We start from the raw sequence: 23,157 nt of genomic DNA on the forward strand, positions 1-23,157 counted from the left end.
AGATTCAAATGTGTTGATACTTCTGGTAGAAAGCCTGACAAGCAGATGGATAGAATGTTTTTTGTTGAGAGCTTTAATGTTTATAGTCGGGATACTAATAGGTATATCAATAATAATAATAATAACTTAATTTATATAGCACTTTTCTCCCAATGGCACTTCAGTTACAAAAAGGGGGAAAAAGGAGAAAACATGTAAGGTTATAAAAGAGACAAAACACAAGGAAAGATACAATACATGATTGGACGGTACTGTAGCTATTAAATGCTGGACACGTTGTGGTTCATTAATTAAATGTCTGGGAAAACAGGTAGGTCTTGAGTCTGTTTTGATAGATTTCTAGAGAGGGGGGCCTCTCGAAATGTACGAGGCAGACTGTTCTAGAGAACACAGTGCTTTTATATAACATAAATGTGAAGCAAAAGAAACATAAAAATCCAGTGTAAGGTGAAATAACAAAATTCTCAACCTTCAGAGGGAATTGTACGGATTCCCTATAGCAAAAGTACACATCCAGGATATGATAGGAGCAATAAGTCAGGAACACCCCAAAAAACAAGAAGAATATAATGGTGCAATAAAATCACACAAGGAAATGAATAAGGAACAAGTCTTGGCTCATGCGAATCACCTACTTATCCGGACGTTCCTCCTCCTACCGTGCACCCCAAAACTGGAACAACCTACCAGAGACTCTCACATCCACCACCAGTTTAAGTTCTTTCAAATCTAAGGCTGTCTCACATTTTAATCTGGTCTGTAACTGTTTCATACGCTCATAATATATATTTTCTTTAACTGTGCATGCAATGTCTTGTATATAATGTATACCCTGTTCATTTATGTAACTGTACTTGTAACCATGTATTATTTGTTTTACTCTATGCCCAGGACATACTTGAAAACGAGAGGTAACTCTCAATGTATTACTTCCTGGTAAAATATTTTATAAATAAATAAATAAGAAGTATGTTTAAAACCAGCAATGTCAGGGAACAAGGCAACAGGAACTCTGGAAGGGCTATCACTCGAGGTGGAACTAAGGAGGAAACAAACGGAGAGAACCAATAGTGCAGACCAGTATGATGTTTATAGGAATAAAAGTAAAACTGCAATATATGTACTCACAATGTGTACAAAATATACAGGCACATCAGATAAAGGTGAACAGTGAATCTCACGTCAGAGAGGTAGTGTACACGGGCCGTCTGTCTTTGATACTCCCGCAACTGGGTGGCATCTGACGTCACATCCGCCGGTAACTTGGCAACTTCCGGTTACTTAGGGGAGGAGGCAGATACACGGCAAAGCGGTCCTCTCTGTTCCGGATCGGAGGTCACTGTGCAGACTGTGAAGGCTCTACACGTTTTGCTGATCTCTGTCAGCTTCGTCAGGAGTATATGTCCTGATTCGCATGAGTCAAGACTTGTTCCTTATTCATTTCCTTGTGTGATTTTATTGCACCATTATATTCTTCTTGTTTTTTAGGTTTGTGTTCCTGACTTATTGCTCCCGTCATACCCTGGATGTGTACTAGAGTGGGAGCAGCAAGGCTAAAAAATCGGGTCCCAAAGGAAGTCAAGGAGAGTCTGTCAACTGTTAGTAGTCCTTTATCTGCAGATCAAAGTGAGCAAATGTGAATGTAGGTATAGCGATGGAGGGGGGTGGTCCCCGTAATAAAGGGGTTGCACCCCCAAGGGCCACCCCCACCATCGTATGGGAGGCGAGGGGTTAACTATTATAATGCTTAATGGTGTTTTTATTCCCCTTCCTCAATGCAAACTGTGTCTCCCCTGGTAACATGTATTTTTCCCCTTACAGTGTGTGCACCCAACACATACACTGGGATCAGGTCGGGAGGGAAAGGGTGAATTGCATTAACATGTTTATGGCCCTTTGTTCCCCTTCCCGCCTTTTCTATCCCCATTTGCAGCCCATCCCATAGGTCGCCATTGGAGCTCCATGCAAGTCTATGGAGATTTCCGTGGTTTTGGCCTAATATCAGAAAAGACCAGCAGGTGGCGCCTGAGAGGACAAGCGGAATTCCTCCATTGAAATGAATGGCATAATGTATTTCAATGGGGATTCCTCGAGTCCGATCTCAAGAACAAGTTGGCCGACAGCCAAACCGCAAACCCCGAAAGCGGATACAATTTCAATAAAGAGCCTTTGATCACTCAATTGGCGTGGGAACTTGCTCACGGCCAAGTTCATCAATATTAAAATTGTATCTCCGGTACTAGGGCAGCTAGCGGGTTAATTCTTTTTGCCCCTAGCTCAGGGGGACCCCATTACTCGACCCCAACAGGGTCCGACGGGCAATGGCCATGGGAAAGGGTCGCGGCCGCTACGAGGGTCGCCCCATTGACCGCAATAGCGGAGAAAAGCCGCGTGGCTTTAAAACACTAAGTCAGAAAGTGTAAAAAGTGAAAACCCATATCTCCGGTTCTGTAAGCACTAGAGGGCTGGGATTTGGCCACCATGTAGTCACTGCTCCGGCATGATTGCATGGCAATTTCCAGCCCTCTCCGATCAACAGAACGGAATATGGGCAACTGTTTAAAGTATGATTCTGGAGAAGTAAGGAAGATGCTGCACACCTCAAAATAAAGGGGGAAAAATTGATACAGTTACCGGTGCTCCAATGTTTGTACGAAAGCCTGTGATCAATCCTGAATAGATGATAAAAGGAACATAGGGCACAATGGATTTAGAATATCCAAACTCATTTATTGAGCCAACACTAAATGAGTTTGGATATTCTAAATCCATTGTGCCCTATGTTCCTTTTATCATAAAGTATGATTCTGCCATTGACTTCAATGGCGGAGAAATGCAATTTCTAAAACATGTTGTTTTAAAATGTATCACTGTAACTCTGGTTCGGCGGGTCCCAGCGAGCTGAAACTTGGCCACCATGTAGAGTCCCCTCCGGCATGAGGGTCTGGCAAGTTATAGACCGCTCGGCCCAACCGAACGGAATATTTTGCTTTATATAAAATATTGTAGCAATACTGTATTTTATGCCTAGTATAAAATCCCGCGAAAATCCCTGACCCATACGGTATGTTAATGATCAGGGGGCAATGGTGTGTCTACACAAAGGCCACTGATCAAAGGCTCATCCCCCCCGGTTTGTATATACAGGGTGGAGAGAACGCAGGACATAGCCTTTCACATGAAGTGCTATAATTCGCACCTTTAGTCAGGTTTCCCCGGCCCAGATCCCCATCTGGCAGACTTGGCGATGCCAACTCTTTGGTGTGGGGCTAGGAAAATGGGAGCCTGACTTAAGGGTTGTGCGCAGGTGCCAGTTACCTGGGGGCAGGTACCAAAGTGCTTCCCACGTTAGCTGGCACAAGGTAATTGGGTACAGATAATTGTGAACCAATGTCTGAGACCCAATGTTAGTGATAGAGCCCAAATCCTTTATAACTGAGTGTCAGCTCTATGCCCAAGGTTGTTCGTTACTATCTCTGAATACTACCTGATGAATTGCTAATCCGAATCCTGATTACTTCATTGACCCCTTCCCACGTAAGTGTCTATATTCTGTGTGTTATTTGTTTAATATTGTGTGTTCACCTTCCCTGAAGGAATACATTTTCTTTATCATATCACAGTCGCATTCAATTAAACCCAGTTATTTTGGTGTATATTGTAACCCTGCACAAGCTATCGTGACAGTAGGGAACTAAAAATTCTTTCAGATAGCTGAGACATTGGCTTGTTCACATTCAAAGCACTACATGACCAATCTTGAAATACATTTGTCATTTTACAGGCAGTCAGTGCAGAGAACGTAGAACAGGTGTCGTGGCAAGAACAGGTCTGGTTAGTTAACAACCTGGCTGCAGCATTCTGCACCAGCTGCAGGCGGTGCAGCTCTTTTTCCGGAAGACTCGGATTGTGTGCATTGTAGTAGTCCAGGCGTGAGGACACAAAAGCACTGACAAGCATAGTAAGACCCTATGCTTTTTAATGCCTTTTTGTCCTCACACCTGGACTACTCCAATGCACACTACCTGAGTCTTCCCGAAAAGAGCTGCACTGCCTGCCGGGGGGATCAAGTACTTAATCCTGGCTATGTTCTTTAGGTGGAAGAATGAAGATTTGGTCACGGTTGACACCTGATGTTTAAGGGCAAAGTCACAGTCAAAGCCAACACCATGATTCTGTACATGGATAGAGTTTAGTATAAGGCCATTTGGTTGACCTAGCTGCACTCTTGTTGTCATCCGATGGTGAGTATCCATCACGGTCACTTCTGTCTTATCAGGATTTCCCCTTGTTCACCCTAATAATAGCAACGTCTGCTCCATGAGGGAGCCTGATATGTTGTTACATATTAGTACATTGGCAACTTAATATTGGGAGGATAGCCTTCTTGTTACAAATACTCTATGTACTAGCTAGATCAGCGATGTCCAGTACTTCGGGATGCTCAGCTGGCGTCTTCATTTACAGCTTCACCCCTGCGCACTGGAAGTTGATCCCGCTTCCGCATCGGCTGTGTGATTGCTGTGTGGCACTGGACTCCTCCCGGGGTTATGTCTATTTGGGTTGTGTGTGGGGGTGGGGGGGAGGGGGGAGTATTATGTGTATTTGGGTTGTGTGTGGTGGTTATTATGTGTATTTCAGGTGTGGGGGGGGGGGGTTATATGTATTTGGGGGTATGTGGAAGGGTTATGTGTATTTTGTGTGTGTGGAAGGGATATGTGTATTTGAGGTGTGGGGGGAAGGGTTGTGTGTTTTTTTGGGGGGGGTTATGTGTATTTGGGTTGTGTGTGGTTGGGGGGATTATGTGTATTTGGGGTGTTTGGGGGAGGGGTTATGTGTATTGGGTTGGGTATGTGTGTGTGTGGGGGGGGAGTATGTGTATTTGAAGTGTGTGGAAGGGTAATGTGTATTTGGGGTGTGCGGAAGGGTAATGTGTATTTGGGGTGTGTGTAAGTGTTATATGTATTTGGGATGTGTGGAAGGGTAATGTGTGTTTGGGGTGTGTGGAAGTGTTATGTGTATTTGGGGTGTGTGGAAGGGTAATGTGTGTTTGCGGTGTGTGGAGGGGTAATGTGTATTTGGGGTGTGTGGAAGGTTGTGTATTTGGGGTGTGTGGAAGGGTAATGTGTATTTGGGGTGTGTGGAAGGGTAATGTGTATTTGGGGTGTGTGGAAGGGTAATGTGTATTTGGGGTGTTTGGAAGTGTTATGTGTATTTGGGGTGTGTGGAAGGGTAATGTGTGTTTGCGGTATGTGGAGGGGTAATGTGTATTTGGGGTGTGTGGAGGGGTAATGTGTATTTGAGGTGTGTGGAGGGGTAATGTGTATTTGGGATGTGTCGAGGGGTAATGTGTATTTGGGGTGTGTGGAAGGGTAATGTGTATTTGGGGTGTGTGGAAGGGTAATGTGTATTTGGGGTGTGTGGAAAGGTAATGTGTCTTTGGGGTGTGTGGAATGGTAATGTGTATTTGGGGTGTGTGGAATGGTAATGTGTATTTGGGGTGTGTGGAAGGGTAATGTGTATTTGGGGTGTTTGGACGTGTTATGTGTATTTGGGGTGTGTGGAAGGGTAATGTGTGTTTGCGGTGTGTGGAGGGGTAATGTGTATTTGGGGTGTGTGGAGGGGTAATGTGTATTTGGGGTGTGTGGAGGGGTAATGTGTATTTGGGATGTGTGGAGGGGTAATGTGTATTTGGGGTTTGTGGAAGGGTAATGTGTATTTGGGGTGTGTGGAAGGGTAATGTGTATTTGGGGTGTGTGGAAGGGTAATGTGTCTTTGGGGTGTGTGGAATGGTAATGTGTATTTGGGGTGTGTGGAATGGTAATGTGTATTTGGGGTGTGTGGAAGGGTAATGTGTGTTTGCGGTGTGGGGAGGGGTAATGTGTATTTGGGGTGTGTGGAATGGTAATGTGTAGTTGGGGTGTGAGGAATGGTTATTATGTGTTTGACGCTATTGTGCCTGATACAAGAATGTGGCGAATATGAAAAGACAATAACCACAAGTGTGGCTAGCTTTGAATTGCCTTTGGACACCGCTGAGTTAGATAATGGGGATAAAGGGTGGGAATTGATTTGCCACTCTGTTACCGTCTATTACGAAAAAAAGCTTGATACATTTGATTTATTACTAATACTGCAAAGGGTAATGTGTGTTTGGGGTGTGTGGAAGTGTTACAGTATGTGTATTTGGGATGTGTGGAAGGGAAATGTGTGTTTGGGGTGTGTGGAAGTGTTATGTGTATTTGGGGTGTGTGGAAGGGTAATGTGTGTTTGCGGTGTGTGGAGGGGTAATGTGTATTTGGGGTGTGTGGAAGTGTTATGTGTATTTGGGGTGTGTGGAAGTGTTATGTGTATTTGGGGTGTGTGGAAGGGTAACGTGTATTTAGGGTGTGTGGAAGGGTAATGTGTATTTGGGGTGTGTGGAAGGGTAATGTGTATTTGGGGTGTTTGGAAGTGTTATGTGTATTTGGGGTGCGTGGAAGGGTAATGTGTGTTTGCGGTGTGTGGAGGGGTAATGTGTATTTGGGGTGTGTGGAGGGGTAATGTGTATTTGGGATGTGTGGAGGGGTAATGTGTATTTGGGGTGTGTGGAAGGGTAATGTGTATTTGGGGTGTGTGGAAGGGTAATGTGTATTTGGGGTGTGTGGAAGGGTAATGTGTCTTTGGGGTGTGTGGAAGGGTAATGTGTCTTTGGGGTGTGTGGAATGGTAATGTGTATTTGGGGTGTGTGGAAGGGTAATTTGTGTTTGCGGTGTGGGGAGGTGTAATGTGTATTTGGGGTGTGTGGAATGGTAATGTGTATTTGGGGTGTGTGGAATGGTAATGTGTATTTGGGGTGTGTGGAAGGGTAACGTGTATTTGGGGTGTGTGGAAGGGTAATGTGTATTTGGGGTGTGTGGAAGGGTAATGTGTATTTGGGGTGTTTGGAAGTGTTATGTGTATTTGGGGTGTGTGGAAGGGTAATGTGTGTTTGCGGTATGTGGAGGGGTAATGTGTATTTGGGGTGTGTGGAGGGGTAATGTGTATTTGGGATGTGTGGAGGGGTAATGTGTATTTGGGGTGTGTGGAAGGGTAATGTGTATTTGGGGTGTGTGGAAGGGTAATGTGTATTTGGGGTGTGTGGAAGGGTAATGTGTCTTTGAGGTGTGTGGAATGGTAATGTGTATTTGGGGTGTGTGGAATGGTAATGTGTATTTGGGGTGTGTGGAAGGGTAATTTGTGTTTGCGGTGTGGGGAGGTGTAATGTGTATTTGGGGTGTGTGGAATGGTAATGTGTATTTGGGGTGTGTGGAATGGTAATGTGTATTTGGGGTGTGTGGAATGGTAATGTGTATTTGGGGTGTGTGGAAGGGTAATGTGTGTTTGCGGTGTGGGGAGGGGTAATGTGTATTTGGGGTGTGTGGAAGGGTAATGTGTATTTGGGGTGTGTGGAAGGGTAATGTGTATTTGGGGTGTTTGGAAGTGTTATGTGTATTTGGGGTGCGTGGAAGGGTAATGTGTGTTTGCGGTGTGTGGAGGGGTAATGTGTATTTGGGGTGTGTGGAGGGGTAATGTGTATTTGGGATGTGTGGAGGGGTAATGTGTATTTGGGGTGTGTGGAAGGGTAATGTGTATTTGGGGTGTGTGGAAGGGTAATGTGTATTTGGGGTGTGTGGAAGGGTAATGTGTATTTGGGGTGTGTGGAATGGTAATGTGTATTTGGGGTGTGTGGAATGGTAATGTGTATTTGGGGTGTGTGGAATGGTAATGTGTATTTGGGGTGTGTGGAATGGTAATGTGTATTTGGGGTGTGTGGAAGGGTAATGTGTGTTTGCGGTGTGGGGAGGGCTAATGTGTATTTGGGGTGTGTGGAATGGTAATGTGTATTTGGGGTGTGAGGAATGGTTATTATGTGTTTGACGCTATTGTGCCTGATACAAGAATGTGGCGAATATGAAAAGACAATAACCACAAGTGTGGCTAGCTTTGAATTGCCTTTGGACACCGTTGAGTTAGATAATGGGGATAAAGGGTGATAATTGATTTGCCACTCTGTTACCGTCTATTACGAAAAAAAGCTTGATACGTTTGATTTATTACTAATACTGCAAAGTTATCACAGTGCCTATTCTCAATACTAAGTATCGGTTACACGAATTGTGTTACAAATCCAGCACACTCGGGCTTCCTGTTAATGCTTTCTCACATAAATCCCTATCTGGCTCTTTAGGATACTGCCATTGAGTATCTATCCTCTCTATTCTCTAGTCTATCCTATCTCTCTCTATCCTATCTCTATTGCTCCTGGAGCTGTAAGGATTTTTCAGCCGTAGGCTGCGTCCCCGCTGCCTGCGCGTCTGCGAGGCAGGCGGCGCGTGTAGCCAAGTCCCCCGGTCTGCAGTGAGCTGCAGGGGGAAAGACAGGGGGGGTGAGACTTGGAAGTGACGGGAGCACGGCCGTGATGTCACCCGGCAGGTTCACCCTCATTGGCTGAACCGGCGGGGGGCTTGGCCTAGCGCTCTGTCGCAACTCCTGCTCTCAATTTTCTTGAGAGCAGGAGTTTCTGTCGGCGCAGCGGCCCCCCTCGCAGCGGGCCCGGCCCCATTGTGGGGCGGATTTTGTCCCTGCAGCGTCCGCCACATCGAGCAATGCAGTAGCCAGCGGGGACCTGGCCTAAAAGATTTGGTTGATTAGTGTGGTTTGATCACCCACACTGTGCATTGATATTCACCTAATTACTCTGGATTATTAGGCATGCATGCTTTTCCCCAATACTTATTCCACTTTAAAAGCTGAATTTTCCTGGGGTCCAATTCTTCTTAACAATGGCAAAAAAACGTTTTCATTTCAGTGGACCTAAATGGTTAGAACAGATATACTGTTCTGTATCGTGCTTTTATCTTGTGTTTTAAAATTTAAATTGATTGCATTTTGACAATTGGTTACTGGGCGCTCTTTTTTCACTTGTATAATTATATTCTGAGACTCTAGGATGTATAAACGTGTGTTCTTTGGACAGCAATGTTTCTTCAATGTGATTTTGAAATATGTGTTTAAAGAGCCTACATTTGGCGTGAATATGTTGGAAGTTATATCACTAATTAGGGGTGGAGTCTTAGGACGCACTTACAGTGCCGCCGACGCGATGTCGCGGCAAAACAAATGTATTGCCGCCGTCGCGTGCGCTTATAGTAGAAGCGGCGCGACGGCTTTGTCGCGATCGCTGGAAGTCAAGTCAATTTGATTTTTCCTGCGACTGCAGCGTGACGTCGCCGTCACAACTCTGTCGCTGGCGACGGCCTAAGGGGTTTCACGGGTATAAATATGTTTGCACTGGGCTGTTTTTGTATAACCTTGACAAAGGTCCGATGTTTGACCGAAACATTGGAAGATTCAATAATAAACCAACGTAAGCTTTTTCCTGTAACCATGGTATGCAACTCTATTTTTTTGATAGATTTATAACATCTACTTTTTACAATTAAAAAAAAAAGCCCATCGGTTTATCCTAATACTGTATGTTAAACTCCTAGGAAGAGCGGGAATTGCATCTTAAATAAACTTCTTGAAAACCAGGCAACTCGCTCCTCCTACCGCCAACCAAATATTTATGAAGTTCAACGTTGCATCAAGTATGCAAACTTCCTTCCCCATGGAAACACAATGCAGCCCATTAATATCCACCTTGAATATAAAAACGGTCTTCGAGGTCTGGGTGAAAGAAACAAACAGAAACCCTGATGTGTAGCTGCCAGTTAAACAGCTTAACTAAACAGACGTAATTACCAGCCCTCAAAGATACTGTAAAAAGCTTCAGAGCAGCAGTTGAAGAAACAGTTGGCTGTCATGTGTCATTTTACCTTTTATTAGATGGAGCACTGGAATAATATTTTTACATTTGTGTACTAATAAAGCATTTCTTAAAAATAAAAAAAATACATTGTTTTTGCGACGGTGTGATAGACAGAAGCAGAGATTCACCAATTCAAATGTCACATTGAATTGTCCATTGGAGCTATATATAGCAGAGGGGGAGGGGGAAGAGGGAAACCCTTGCTCAGCTTATGTCAACTGTAGGTAGATGTGGGAGATGTGCTGCCTGGGATAATGTCTTAAAATGTAGGGCTTTATTTGTAGTAAATAAATGTAGAGATTGTGAGCATATATCACAGTGAAATACTGTAACATTTACAAAATTAACTAACTTAAAATGTTGCTAGTGTCTTATGACCTACTAATATTCAATATATCCTTATATCAAGTAGGGGGGTAAATTCCCGACTAAGCGTAGTAGTGGTGAATGTTTAAAGCCTGTAATATAGTGCGCGCGTGTTCGCTACCATGCGCGTGCGCATCAATTATAATTGGCTGTGTTAGCCAGCCGTTTCTATACTAGGGACGCGCACGCACGGCCGTGAGCTGTGGCGCGGCAGACCAGGGAAATTACAATAACATTGTATTTTCACGCTGCTGCCGTGCCACGAGCTAATCACAGCGCGGCCTAATGCTGTGATGTCAGAGTCACGCCCCCTAGCCACGCGCGCTATATTAATTAAACGTCCACGCACAATGCCTGGCGCGCGCAGCAGCACGTTCTATAGAACAAGCCTTAGACCTTGAAATAAGGTAATCCACTTTTAGATTTATACATGGCTTTAGGCTGCTCTGCCTATAGTTTATGTCCAGGGGAGTCCTGCAGTTATGTATATGCGCTGACAGACTCATACACCATGGGTACAGTATATTGATGCCGATTCAGCCAATGAGGGCGAACCAGCCGCAGGAGGTCATGGCCACGCCCCTGCAAACCCACCAAGCCCCTCCCGTCGCAAACACTCCCTCTCCCCTCAGACCACAAACCGCGGAGTAGCGCTGTGCACGCGCCGCCCCCCCCCGCCGGGCGCGCGTGCCACAGTGCTGACTGGGGACTCACCCTTACGCTCGGCGCGATCAGAGTGATAACTCTGAATGCCCTCATCCAGGGTAAGGGTGCGTGCACGTGCGCCTGCTGCTTGGCGAGACAACCAAATTTGATTTGGCTGCTCGCTGATGCGTCACGTGAGCGGTTTGCCCAGCTCTATGATGTCATGGCTGCCCCCCCCCCCCCCCCAACACGCCCCCGTACGTGCAACTACAGTAGCTGGCCAGAAATCACACGGCCGAGCAGAGCACATGACGTCACGGCATTCGAGTGCCAGCGCGGCCGCTCCCAGCCTGGCCGCAGCCTTATGTTTCACAGCAGCAGTTGAAGAAACAGTTGGCTACTGTATGCCATTTGACTTTTTATTAGATGTTGTACTGGTATAATATTTTGACATTTGCGTACTAATAAAGCATTTCTAAAACAAATAAAAAAATAAAAACATTGTTTTTGAGGCTGTGAAAGCAGTGACGGAAGCAGAGATTGACCAATTCAAATCTCACATGTAATTGTCCATTGGAGACCTTAATTACCTTTTCTAAGAGATGGTTGTGGGCAAATGGACGTGTGTGTATGAGCCGTGCATCATTCTAGAATGCACCATGTAACCGTGTATAAAGAGCTTCCTCTTCATGACCAAAAGTCATCAATGCATGTTGCAGTGACTTGCGCCTGACCTGGTCGTCACTGCTATAGACTTGAATGGCAGTCCCCTCCAGATTGGATGCCATACCCTGCGTCATGCTTTGATGACTCCCCACCCATATGTGCATACATGAGTCAGGTTTGGAAAGCTCGGTGCACGCTACAACATCTATGAAGAGATCGCTTGGTGGCCCTTTAAAAAAAACTACTGCAACAAATCTTTATTTCACCAGGACCAGTCCAGCTGCTGAATTGTTTCACAACAAGAAAGCATGTTTCACTGCAATGTACAGCACCACGCTAATCTGCAAACACGAAGCGCTTGTTTAGGTAACAAAGAAAAATGAAGTCCGTATTTGGGAACGGCACTAATCTGTCCTCTTCCAAAGAAGCACAGCATAAAACAAATCGGTGTAGGTGACTAAAGAATATATAATATCAATACAAATGATCATTCTTGGTGTTTGAGATTTATACAGGGGGACTGAGATTTAGGTTACCGCAAGAAGAATTGGAAAAGGGGGCTGAATTAGTGGGCAAGGTTACGTTAAAGCAGTTGCCATCGATGGGTCATTTAGCATGCGCTTGCAGGGTAATGTCAATGGGTCATGTGTTTTGTCGTAGGCTGGCGATTGTGACAAAGGGAGTTTTCTGCTTCATTCTGAAAGGATAACCAGGCCTTTGAATGATGACTTGGTGGTATGGCAAACATTCTTAGCTACTTATGACAGCAGGTCTTCTTGGCAGCAGGAAGAGGTCAAGAATAAGGAATAGGAATTGTGGGGCGGAGTGCAGCGGGGTTTAGTGCATTTTGGAGCTTTTTGGCTGGGAAGAAAATGTGTTTGGGTATCACTTTTAGCGCTTAATAGTTTTGGTTGCCTGGTTTATTTGGTTAAGGAGTTTATATTGGACATTAACCAGGTATCAGTTTAACAGGGTGTTCAAATGTGGTTTGGAAGCATGTGGGGTGTGTCCCAGGCATATTGCAACATTCTTTTTGTATTGGTGCAGCTACTTTAAAAAAAAAGTAGGCTAAAGGATAAAGTGCTCATAGGAGCGAAATGCGTTGGAGGATCTGTGCCACCCTTTTAAATCATGGCATTTTTTGGGGGGCTCCTTTCATCGGTATTCTAAGGCTCAGCGTTGCTTTTTCTACCTTTTATTAAAAGTGAAGTAGCTGGCAAGGGTTATGTTTGCATGAAAATGGCCACAGCATTTTTTAACAAAGTCAGTGTCCATGTTTTTATTGGGCTTTAGTAGGGAAGGCTTGGTTATCAAGGGGAGTTAAGGAATCTGACAGTTAAGTGTGTTTTTGATGACTGCATGTTATTTAAAAGTGTTGGAGTTGTAAAATAAGTAAATGGGAAAGTGCAGAAATAGAGCTGAGAGAGCAGGGTAATGGGTGAAGGTAAAAAGGCTTCATGATACATCTGAAATATTATACCCAAGAACAACTTTAGAGCAGTAATGGCAGCAATTGATTGACACCCTGCAGCGGCTGCCTTTGCTGAGACTGGTGTTATAAGGCAGTCTGAGGTGACTGTCTTAGAAATAACACCAGAGTTGCAGAAAAGACAGCCCCTCAAAACAATCTCCCCAATCAAGAAAAGACCATCCTGAAGTCTTTGAAGCTTTCATCTCTCCCCCCCCCCCAACCCTGCACCTTTGTGCTGTGAATATCTGCTTCAGCTTTCTTCACTTCACCCCAGACTATCTTAGATATAACACCAGAGTCGCGACATAGGCAGCAGCCGAAGGGTCCGCCGTTTTGTTGCCGTTCGCCGACGATCGTGATGTTACCTCTGCTTTGATATTGGTGTTGGGTAAAATATTAGAGATGTGTGAAGGCGTCACTATACATTACCCTGCTCCAGCAGCTCTATCCGCAAGGCCATTTACTTCTTTCCCAATTCTTTAAAAATATAAGCAGCTCTCAAACACACCAGCTTTCTTCTCCCTCTCTAGCTTACTGTCCCTTCCTTATAGATAGTAAGCTCCTTGGGGCAGGGCCCTCCTTATAACCTACTGTACCAATGTATTGTCAATGTTTGACATTTTATTGTTATCGTCTACTGCGTTGCAGAATGTGTTGGCGCGGTGCAAATGAAACGATTATGGTAATAATGATAATACAAGGTTTATACTTTTACAGAAGATGCAGAAATAAGACGACGCAGTGAGGGCTCGCAGTGCACAGCAGCCTCTCAACTTCTTGCTGCGACACACACACGACGTCACAAAATCCTGAGCAAATTATAATGTGTTATTTCTAGATTTCAACCTTAAATAGATTGAGTGAATGTTGTTTTCAGGGAAAAAAACTAGAAAAACGTACCACTTATCAGAAAATGATCTGGGCATCTCCTTGCTGAGTAGAGAGAGTTGGCCAGAATGACACTCCTACTTATTGAAGTATATTAAAGGTGTACTTAAGTAAAAGCGCTGACCCATCTAACACCTTTTAATATTTGCCAATGGATAAGCAAGCACACGCGTGCTTTCCCAGACGTTTGCATGGCCTGGAAGACGCCCAGATGCACAGATTCTGAAGACACGGTATTCGTCTCTGAAGAGGCAATCCCACAGAACTGGGCAGAAAAAATACCCCTTTGTAAAGAATTTCAGTCTAATTACCCTCTCTATGCAAATCTAACCATGCGCATGGCTGTCATTTTTATTTTTTAGATGCACGTATTATGTAGTAAAAGGATCTATAATAAAGACTTAATTATTCAACAATTGCTGTTTTATTTGTTGACTTATAAGCCACATCAATAAAGGTGGGAAAGACTGTGTCACTGATATAGAAAAACTGACTAATAATTCTTTAGACGGTGTATTTAACTCTCACTATCCTGGGAACACAGTATTCTGCACTCACAATTACCAAGCTGCAGCACCAGTGTTAGAGGCTCATTCAGTTAACTGCACTTCGGATTTGCATTTCGCAGTATTCATTGAGCACTTATTACATGTCCAACCCCTGATTTTTTTTTTTGTTTGATGTTTTTTTTGTTTCATGTATTTTTTTTTACCAATAAATATACATATTTACAGGGTATTTATCAAGCTGCGAGTTTAAAGATGATGAGATCTCTGTCCTTTCGCATGTTACAGAATTTATTGAATAAGCCCCTTCATCTTCTTAAATGTAGAAACACCCTGGGACGGCTGAGAGTTTGGAGGGGTTCGGTGCGGGGGGAGAGCGGGGCCATGTGACGTCACTGCATCACATTGCCATGGCAACCCATCACCATGTGACATCACAGCATCATTTGATGACATGGCGGCGCGTCGTCAGAAGCAGGAGATGCGGAGCAGGAGTAGAAGCTTGGTGCTCTGCAGAGAAGGTAAGGGCTCGTCCAGGGTGGCGCTGAGCGGGCGCGCACGCTCACGGTAGACACGTTGCGACAATGCACGTGTCCTGCGTGAGCCGGCGGGCGCGGCTGCCCAGCGCTCAGGCGCTTGCCGAACGAGCAAATTTGAATTTGCCGCTCGCAAGCGCGTCACGTGAGCGGTTCTACCCAATGAGGGCGAACCAGTTCCGTGATGTAGAGGCCGCGCCGCCAGATGCGCGCGCACCTAGCCGACCAGGAAAAGCACGGCCGAGCAGGGTGCAACGCTGGAGCGCCAGCGCGCCTCTACCCACCCTGGACGAGGCCTAAGAGGCACTTGCAGCGGCCTGCGCTCTCCCTCGGCAATCAGTTTAACTGTTGTGGGGAAGAGCGCGGGGGTCTCTGCAAGTGCGGGGTTCAGTGCGGATGCAACATAAGCTGGTTCTGCAATACCTCTGCCGCTGGACACAGGAAAGCATAAACATGGGTACAGCAAGGGGTGCCAGATTTTTAAAACTGAGGCAACAGGAATCCTATTGGATATTGAAATTGCAAACCATGCAACCAGGGGGCTTCAATGAGAAATTAGACTTGCTGGCTTTTCAGTAAAAAAAACTCTTTCTTATTATTTCTATACCTTTGATTAAGCATATAATTTTTTATAAAACAAAGGTATGAACCCCATCACTGTGTCCCATACCTGACTCACAAGCAGTGAAAATACTGTGCAAAACTGGAGCTCTCATAAGGGTACCCCAATCCTCCACCCTCTTAACCTCTGTACCCGAAACACCTTCCCCCCCACCCCACCTTCATAGCCCCACGGCCAATTTATACCTAGTTCTGCCTTAAGTTTTCATTCTCAACTCGACCAACACAACCTGGCAAAGTATCTGTTTTATGATTGGGAAAACCAAGCTGTGAAAATGCATATTTCATGGGGGTAATCACTCAAAATGGAAAGTCAGATAACATGGGGTAATAACATGTAGGATATATGTCGGTATTGACTCGAGGGATGCCAGGATTTACAAAATGCTCACTGGTCCAATACATAATTTCGGAAGTTAATGATTACCATTTGTTCAAATACACCTGTACTTACTCATCAGTACATTTTTCATAAGTGGAACACAATCTCAGGTTATATAATGCCGTAAGAATAACTTCAGTAGTAATACATATTCATTTGTTTTATTTTATTATTTATTTTTATTTCAGTGAATTTAATCATATATATATATATATATATATATATATATATATATTTATAAAAACAAAAAAAGAGAGCGCCCGATCCTAGTGCAATATGTAAAATAATATCATTTAATATACAAAAAAGAGTCCAACAATTTAAAACTCACAAACAACATGAATAACAGAGCATTTTATGATGAAATCACTTGATGTGAAGAAACTAGTAGGGTGAATTGCTAGTGAGAGCAAGCAAACACCATACCTCTACATTTGGGACTCAAAGACATTGATGCTGACAGCTTACTCCTCACGGTTCCTGTTTTGGTTTACCCGGTCTGGCACCCATTGCACATGCGGATTGTTTCCGGAGGACACTAGGAGAAGTGACACGATACCTGAGTTCCTGCTGGACGGTGGCTCAGAGGGGTTTTGATCGTGTCCTGATCGTGTGCAGTGGAGAGGCGTGTGAGCAGAGCAGCAGAGTTCCTGTGTTTGGTGCATGAGTATTACTCATAAAATGCTCTTTTATTCAAGTTGTTTGTGAGTTTTAAATTGTTGGACTCCTTTTTGTATATTAAATGATATTATTTTATATATTGCACTAGGATCAGGCGCTCTCTTTTTTCGTTTTTATAGATCTACTGGGAGGTCGTTGGTTCCACGTAGAAGGCTGCCAGTATCCTGCAAAGAGTGCTATTCTTGATTTGAGTATACATTTTTTATTCATCCATTCATGGTTTTTTATCCACATTGATTTTTTCCAACATTTTTTTATCACAGCCATTTTTTGATCTATGGTTTCATAGACACTAGCATTTTTTTTGTTTAGGATATTTACATTTATATGTTTGTTCATCATTTTTCATGTTTTAGAGATATCTCTTTGCTATTGAAATAGAATATAGTCAATCATAATTTCAAGTAATTCCTATATGGTAAAGTTGCAAGTGTATATAGATCCCAACAGGCGCAGTCTTTTTGTTTTTATATATATATATATATATATTTATGTAAATGTCTATATAGTTACATTTTTCACGTATATAAATATATATATATCATTTTAACTTGTATAATAATCGTTTCATGAATAAAGATGCATTTATTAATGCATTAAACACCACAAACATTGTTTTTTGATAGACATCGAGGAGCGAACCAACATGCCATGAACCATATCCCAAGTATGGAGCAGTGCTGATCCTGTTTGTACACACTGAGGTGAATTTGCCCCTGTGTGCAATTACACACAGGTGGCTAATACACGTAGACTAATTGACCAATCAACCGATTAGACATGAGGTGACCACCTCCCCAGTAGGTACATAAGGAAGGGATCCAGCACTGTACCATAATATCCCTGAGGAAACATGTAGGATTTCTATCAGTGAAAAAGCTGTTTCTGTTCAGTCACTAACAAAGACTGCATATCAGCAAGTTCCCAACACAAGAAGCGGACGACTGCACATCGACAGAGCCCGCACCAACATAATTGAGCAGTGAGAAGTTCACAGCCCAGGGGATTCCCCAAGCAACCTGACCAGGAACACGTACCAACGACGTCACTTCTGGTGCAACAGAGGACGAGCCGTGGACTACCAGGACACCAGCCGCAGTACAGCATAACTCCTGAAAGAAGCGTGACAGCCCCTGAGCAGTCAACCCAGAGGACGAGCACTACAGAGGGAGGATACCTGCAGCGGTACATACATCGGCTTCATAGGCACTTCCCTGATGAAGTCAGTTTTCTGATGAAACGCGTATGACTACATATGATCTAAAAGTCTTGACTCTGATCCGTAATAGACTGTAAGAGGTCCGCATTGATCCAACCGGTGCCACACGGAATTTATTCCCCACCTGGAACAACACACGCTTGTGGTGTGTTGTCGGAGGAAACTTCCTACCAAGGACTGACGTTGCAAGTTCCTGCTGGTACAGAGACTTGTGGCGGGCAGCTCGGACGATAGAGGAGATAACAGCGGAGATACAGTCACTGATCGGAGCATGAGTATTTACTCATAACACGCCTTTTATATACATTTGTTTGAGTGCTAATTTGTGAATCTCGGATTATTAAATTTATCTTTTTAACGTTATTGCACCAGGATCGGGCGCTTTTCTTTTATATATATATATATATATATATACATGTAGAGGTATCAGTACCGTGTTAGCCGAGCTTCAATAATCAAAAAATAAATAGATGATACCGTTCTGTGGCTAACGAAATGCTTTTATTTGTGCGAGCTTTCGAGATACACTGATCTCTTCTTCCGGCGATGTTACAATGAATGAAGCAAAAGGTATACTTAAAAACAGTTTCTCTTGGAATGTTATCTGTGCTATAATGTTATATATATATAGTCAGATAAGACAGTTGGCACTCCAATAGGTGCTGGTAAGCCACAGGTGCTCGTCCCATATAGAGAATGTAGTTATACGTTACCGTTCCAAGGATTGGTAAACAAGAGACAGTGTTGAAAATCAAAGTGTATTAGTGAAAGCAAAAATACATCCAGAAACCCAACGTTTCCTTAGGGGGAAGGTCCCATTCTGTAGGACCGAAACGTTGGGTTTCTGGATGTATTTTTGCTTTCACTAATACACTTTGATTTTCAACATTGAGCGCTGTCTCTTGTTTACCAATCCTTGGACCGGTTACGTATAACTTACGTATAACGTATAGCGTCAAAAGGAGTGCTACTAAGCGTGGCCAAATGTATACAAGAAAAGACAGAATACTCAATGCTACTTTCAATGTGACATACAATACATCAATGTTATATAAGAGAGCATGGTCTCTTCAAGTGCGGGGTTCAGTGCGGTAGCAACAAAGGCAGTGTCATCAAGCCGGTACTGCAGTACCTCTGCCGCTGGACACAAGACAAGAGGCCAGCCGTTAGTGTGCATGGAAATAAGAGAAAAGTAAAACAAATAAAGGCTTTTTATAGGAAGAAGCACATAGAGGGGGATGGCATTCAGCCAGATATTTTATTATGTTTTAAAGTAGAGCGGAATCATTTCTTGTTAATCTGCAAATCAATATTTGAGCAGCTCATTTAGACTAACCTTTTCAACAGCCTTTGCTGTTTGCAGAACATTTCTGCTTGCTTTTGGTGTGCCTTACTATATATTGAATAAGTATTTATATTCCTCCCCTACCTCTCTATTGATTTTGGTAGCCATATTTTATGCATGCCTATGTGAATCATGGTCTGTGTACAGAAACGGCAAACAAAGGTTATCAGCAATACTTGCTGTACAAAAGGTGTGTGTGTGTTTATGCCGGGGGAACAGATCCCTGAAAGGATTACTTTTTACTAGGGTTAACTTTATAAATCAATGTCAAGAAGCACTACAGTATGGTGAGAGGATAATTGGTGTAACAAACTGCCCCCTCTTTTGTTTCTTCAATAAACCCCACACTAGTCTATCAGGATTACATGAAGTGGCTCTGATGTCCTTATGAACTGTATGTCCTTAAATTCACCAATCCAAACCATTTGACATGATACATTTTGTTTGCCAGACTTTCTGTATGCATCAATTTACTTCCCTTCTCAATTTTATCAATAATCTTAATTAAGTGTAACAGGTCCCCCCCGGGAGATCACGCTATTATTTTGGACCACGGGGGAGGGTCCCAGGTCTGAGCCCCTGATTGGGCAGAACATAGACCCTAGGCCCACCTCTCCCTTGTCACTCAAGGGAGCTGCTTACTGCAGGGGAAAACCTGGGTTAATCATAACAATGACTGCGCTAGTACCAGGACTTATGTGTTAGGCAGGGCAGCTTAGTAGCCAAGAAGGATACCCGACTACACACTCCCCCTGGTGGAATCTCACAGACTCCGCTGAGAATCCAATTTTGTGTACCATCCTTCAGCTGGAACAATCATAACAATTTATAGCATACAATTGATAGCATACAATTGATAGCATACTCATAACAACATGTGAGGCAATACAGATCCCTCCCATAACATGGAGAATCTTTAGCCCTTCTAATAATAATGGTAGTGGTCAGGCTTTTAAACTAACCTGCCCTCGTAATCAGGAACGGTGTATGAGTACACCCTTTTTGGACCCCGCTCAGGTATATATTCTACCCGGTCCATATAGATGCCTCTACCTACCCTCCATACACTCATTAGGTAGCAGACTCGATCTTCTGTGAAATACCTGGAATCGCTACACTTAGTAAAGGCTAGGTGTACTAGAACAGCATCCCTTAACCATTCATCTTGGTGAGCCTCTATCTCAATCATGATGGGCTCGGGAACATAGGGGTAGTCGAACCCACGGGACTGCCTGCACCATTGGACTATGAGTCTGTCAGCCCTGCTGAGCTTTGTTAACTTACGGCCACAGGCCTGGCCCAGTAGCACCCAAAATAACGGCTCAGGGGAGGGTTGTTCTTGGTAATCTAAAGCTAAGCCTGTGGGTTGTATTATCCTAGCTTGATCGCTCTCGTCTCCAGAGGGCCTCCTCTGCAGAGAACTCCCCTTCCCACCAGTGATCTACAATGTCCCCACTGATTAGCAGGAACCGGGTTCGGTACATGTAGGGGACATATCCTTGGAACATAGGGTCCCACCACTATAGTACCATCCCCACACTTGTAGCACTGGCTGTGTACGCATCAGACTCAGACACAACCCTAGAGGATACTCCCGATGTCATACCACATCATCTGTAAAACACGGTGGAGTCAATGTAATGGCATGGGCATGCATGGCTTACAATGGCACTGGGTCACTAGTGTTTATTGATGATGTGACAGAAGCAGCCGGATGAATTCTGAAGTGCATAGGGATATACTGTCTGCTCAGATTCAGCCAAATTCAGCGAAGTTGATTGGACGGTGTCAAGAGAGAGAGGATTTAGCCCGGGATTAAAGGGGTTACACCCCATTTGGCCCCCCTCTACTCTCACCTGGGAAGCAAGGGGTTAACTGTACTGAGGTCTAGCAATGTGTTTTTTTTACCTTGCTTCAGTATCCAAATGTTTATGATCCTGTATAAATGTAATGTCTCATCCTGGTGTTTGCACTCACACATACACTAGGATTGATGCGGGAGGCTTAAGAGGTTAATGAGCTACAGTTTAGGAAAATACAAATGTGTGGGGTCTTTTCAGAAATATCTGGGCTTCAACAGGCTTGATTGAAGTTGGGTGTGAAAAGTACAGAGGGGTTTTTTAGTGTACCGTATGTTAATACCTAATTTGCAGGCCAAGGGTATATTCCTGGGAGACAGCTAGGACAGGAGGTCTGGGGCATTGGGTGTGAAATATAGCACCGGTTACAAATGTTCACTACACATAGCCCAGCTTCAAAGGATTTCTTAATGGGGGCCAGGGGTGCAGTTACGCAAGGAGATCTCAGAATGAGTGACCTTATTAAATATAAGAATATTATGAGATGTCCTTGGCTGAACGGGCTAAGAGTTACATACAGTATGTGTAACCGGGGGACCGAGCCGCAACTAACGATTACAGACACCTGATGTTTAGCCGGTCCTAAGAGACAGATATTAATATCGCTCTTAATTTTAGTATTACACGGTAATATTTAGTCTCATTGGGAGCGTCATGCGTGACGGAATGTATTAATGTCTCGCGTGCCAGTAAGTACTACTGAAATGAAGTTATGAAGTTATTTACAGTGTATATGGGATTTTGGATCTGCTCTGAAAATGCATACCCCCATCTGCTATGCTAATAGGGCAGGAAGAGTATCCTGAAAGAATTAGCATAGGCCAGTGATCAAAAGGTAACTGCCCTAATTGTTTATACTGGGGGCAGGAACCAAGGAACTGAGTGTTTTTAAGTGTGATACTTCACACTTACAATGGAAGTCAAAATCTGCTTCAAAGAGATTTTTTCTAGCCACCTTGGCATCTAGGGTTAAGAGATGGGTTTGAAATGGTATTTAAACCAGAGTCATCCCCCTTACTCAAATGTCTTCATGTATGATCTTCATGTATTGCTGTGATGTCAACATCTGAACCTGAATTATGGAAGAAATGGCCCATCCTGTATCCTGATGGCTTTCTTGTCCTAACCTTTAAGTAAGTGTCATATTTTGTCTGTTATTTGTATATCTTGTGTGTTCACCTTTTTCAAGGAATAAATTATATTTTATTATATCTAAGCCTTGTTCAGTTCAACCCAGTTATATTTGGTGTGTATTATTAATAGCCTGTTACAAAGCTACCGTCACAGACGGCGCTTCACTTTACAGATGGACAATGACCCAAAACATACTGCAAAAGCAACCCAGGAGTTTTTTTAAGGCAAAGAAGTGGAAGATTCTGCAATGGCCGAGTCAATCACCTGATCTCAACCCGATCGAGCATGTATTTCACTTGCTGAAGACAGAACTTAAGGCAGAAAGACCCACGAACAAACAACAACTGAAGACAGCTGCAGTAAAGGCCTGGCAAAGCATCACAAAAGAGGAAACTCAGCGTTTGGTGATGTCCATGTGTTTCAGACTTCAAACAGTCATTGCTTGCAAAGCATTCTCGACAAAGTATTAAAAATGAACATTTTATTTATGATTGTGTTAATTTGTCCAATTATATTTGAGCCCCTGAAATAAGGGGACTGTGTATGAAAATGGTTGCAATTCCTAAACGTTTCGGTTTTTTCCTTTGCTGTGGCGAATAGAGCCAAAATTATGAAAATTGTGTCAGTGTCCAATTATTTCCGGACCTAACTGTATATATTCTCTTGAAAAAAGGTCATTTAGTTTAACCCTTTGGCCAAAGCATCTTAAGCCTGCTGCCACTTTCAAGGCATGACCGTTAGCAGGTCCTAACACTTTCTGAGTTAAAATTCTTATTTACCTGTATAATTTTTAAGGAGTTTGAGCTAACTGGAAATGCGTGTCTGTATAATTACAGGAAGAATGATCTGCATTGGATCTGTCGTACCCCAGCAAAATGAAACTGACCTGCAACTTGGAAAGTGGGGAGGGGAGAGCTTAAACCTTGAAGGGGAGGGGCCACCACCCTCCCAAAAACAGCTGAAACCAGCTGCACATATTTAATAACCACACAAATACACAACAAGC

At 43.6% G+C, this 23,157-nt stretch overlaps 1 protein-coding gene across 1 annotated transcript in view; it reads left to right on the forward strand.

Annotated features, from left to right (window-relative positions):
* The first annotated feature begins 1,607 nt into the window (after nucleotides 1-1,607).
* Nucleotides 1,608-23,157, forward strand: part of TGM4 (transglutaminase 4) — a 48,899-nt gene continuing 27,349 nt past the window's right edge. Inside the window, exon 1 of the mRNA XM_075586708.1 lies at nucleotides 1,608-1,626. The gene's annotated coding sequence lies outside the window, so the exon portion shown is untranslated. The remainder of the gene's footprint in view (nucleotides 1,627-23,157) is intronic.

The sequence above is a fragment of the Ascaphus truei genome, chromosome 2 (assembly GCF_040206685.1).
Source record: "Ascaphus truei isolate aAscTru1 chromosome 2, aAscTru1.hap1, whole genome shotgun sequence".
NCBI lineage: Eukaryota > Metazoa > Chordata > Amphibia > Anura > Ascaphidae > Ascaphus > Ascaphus truei.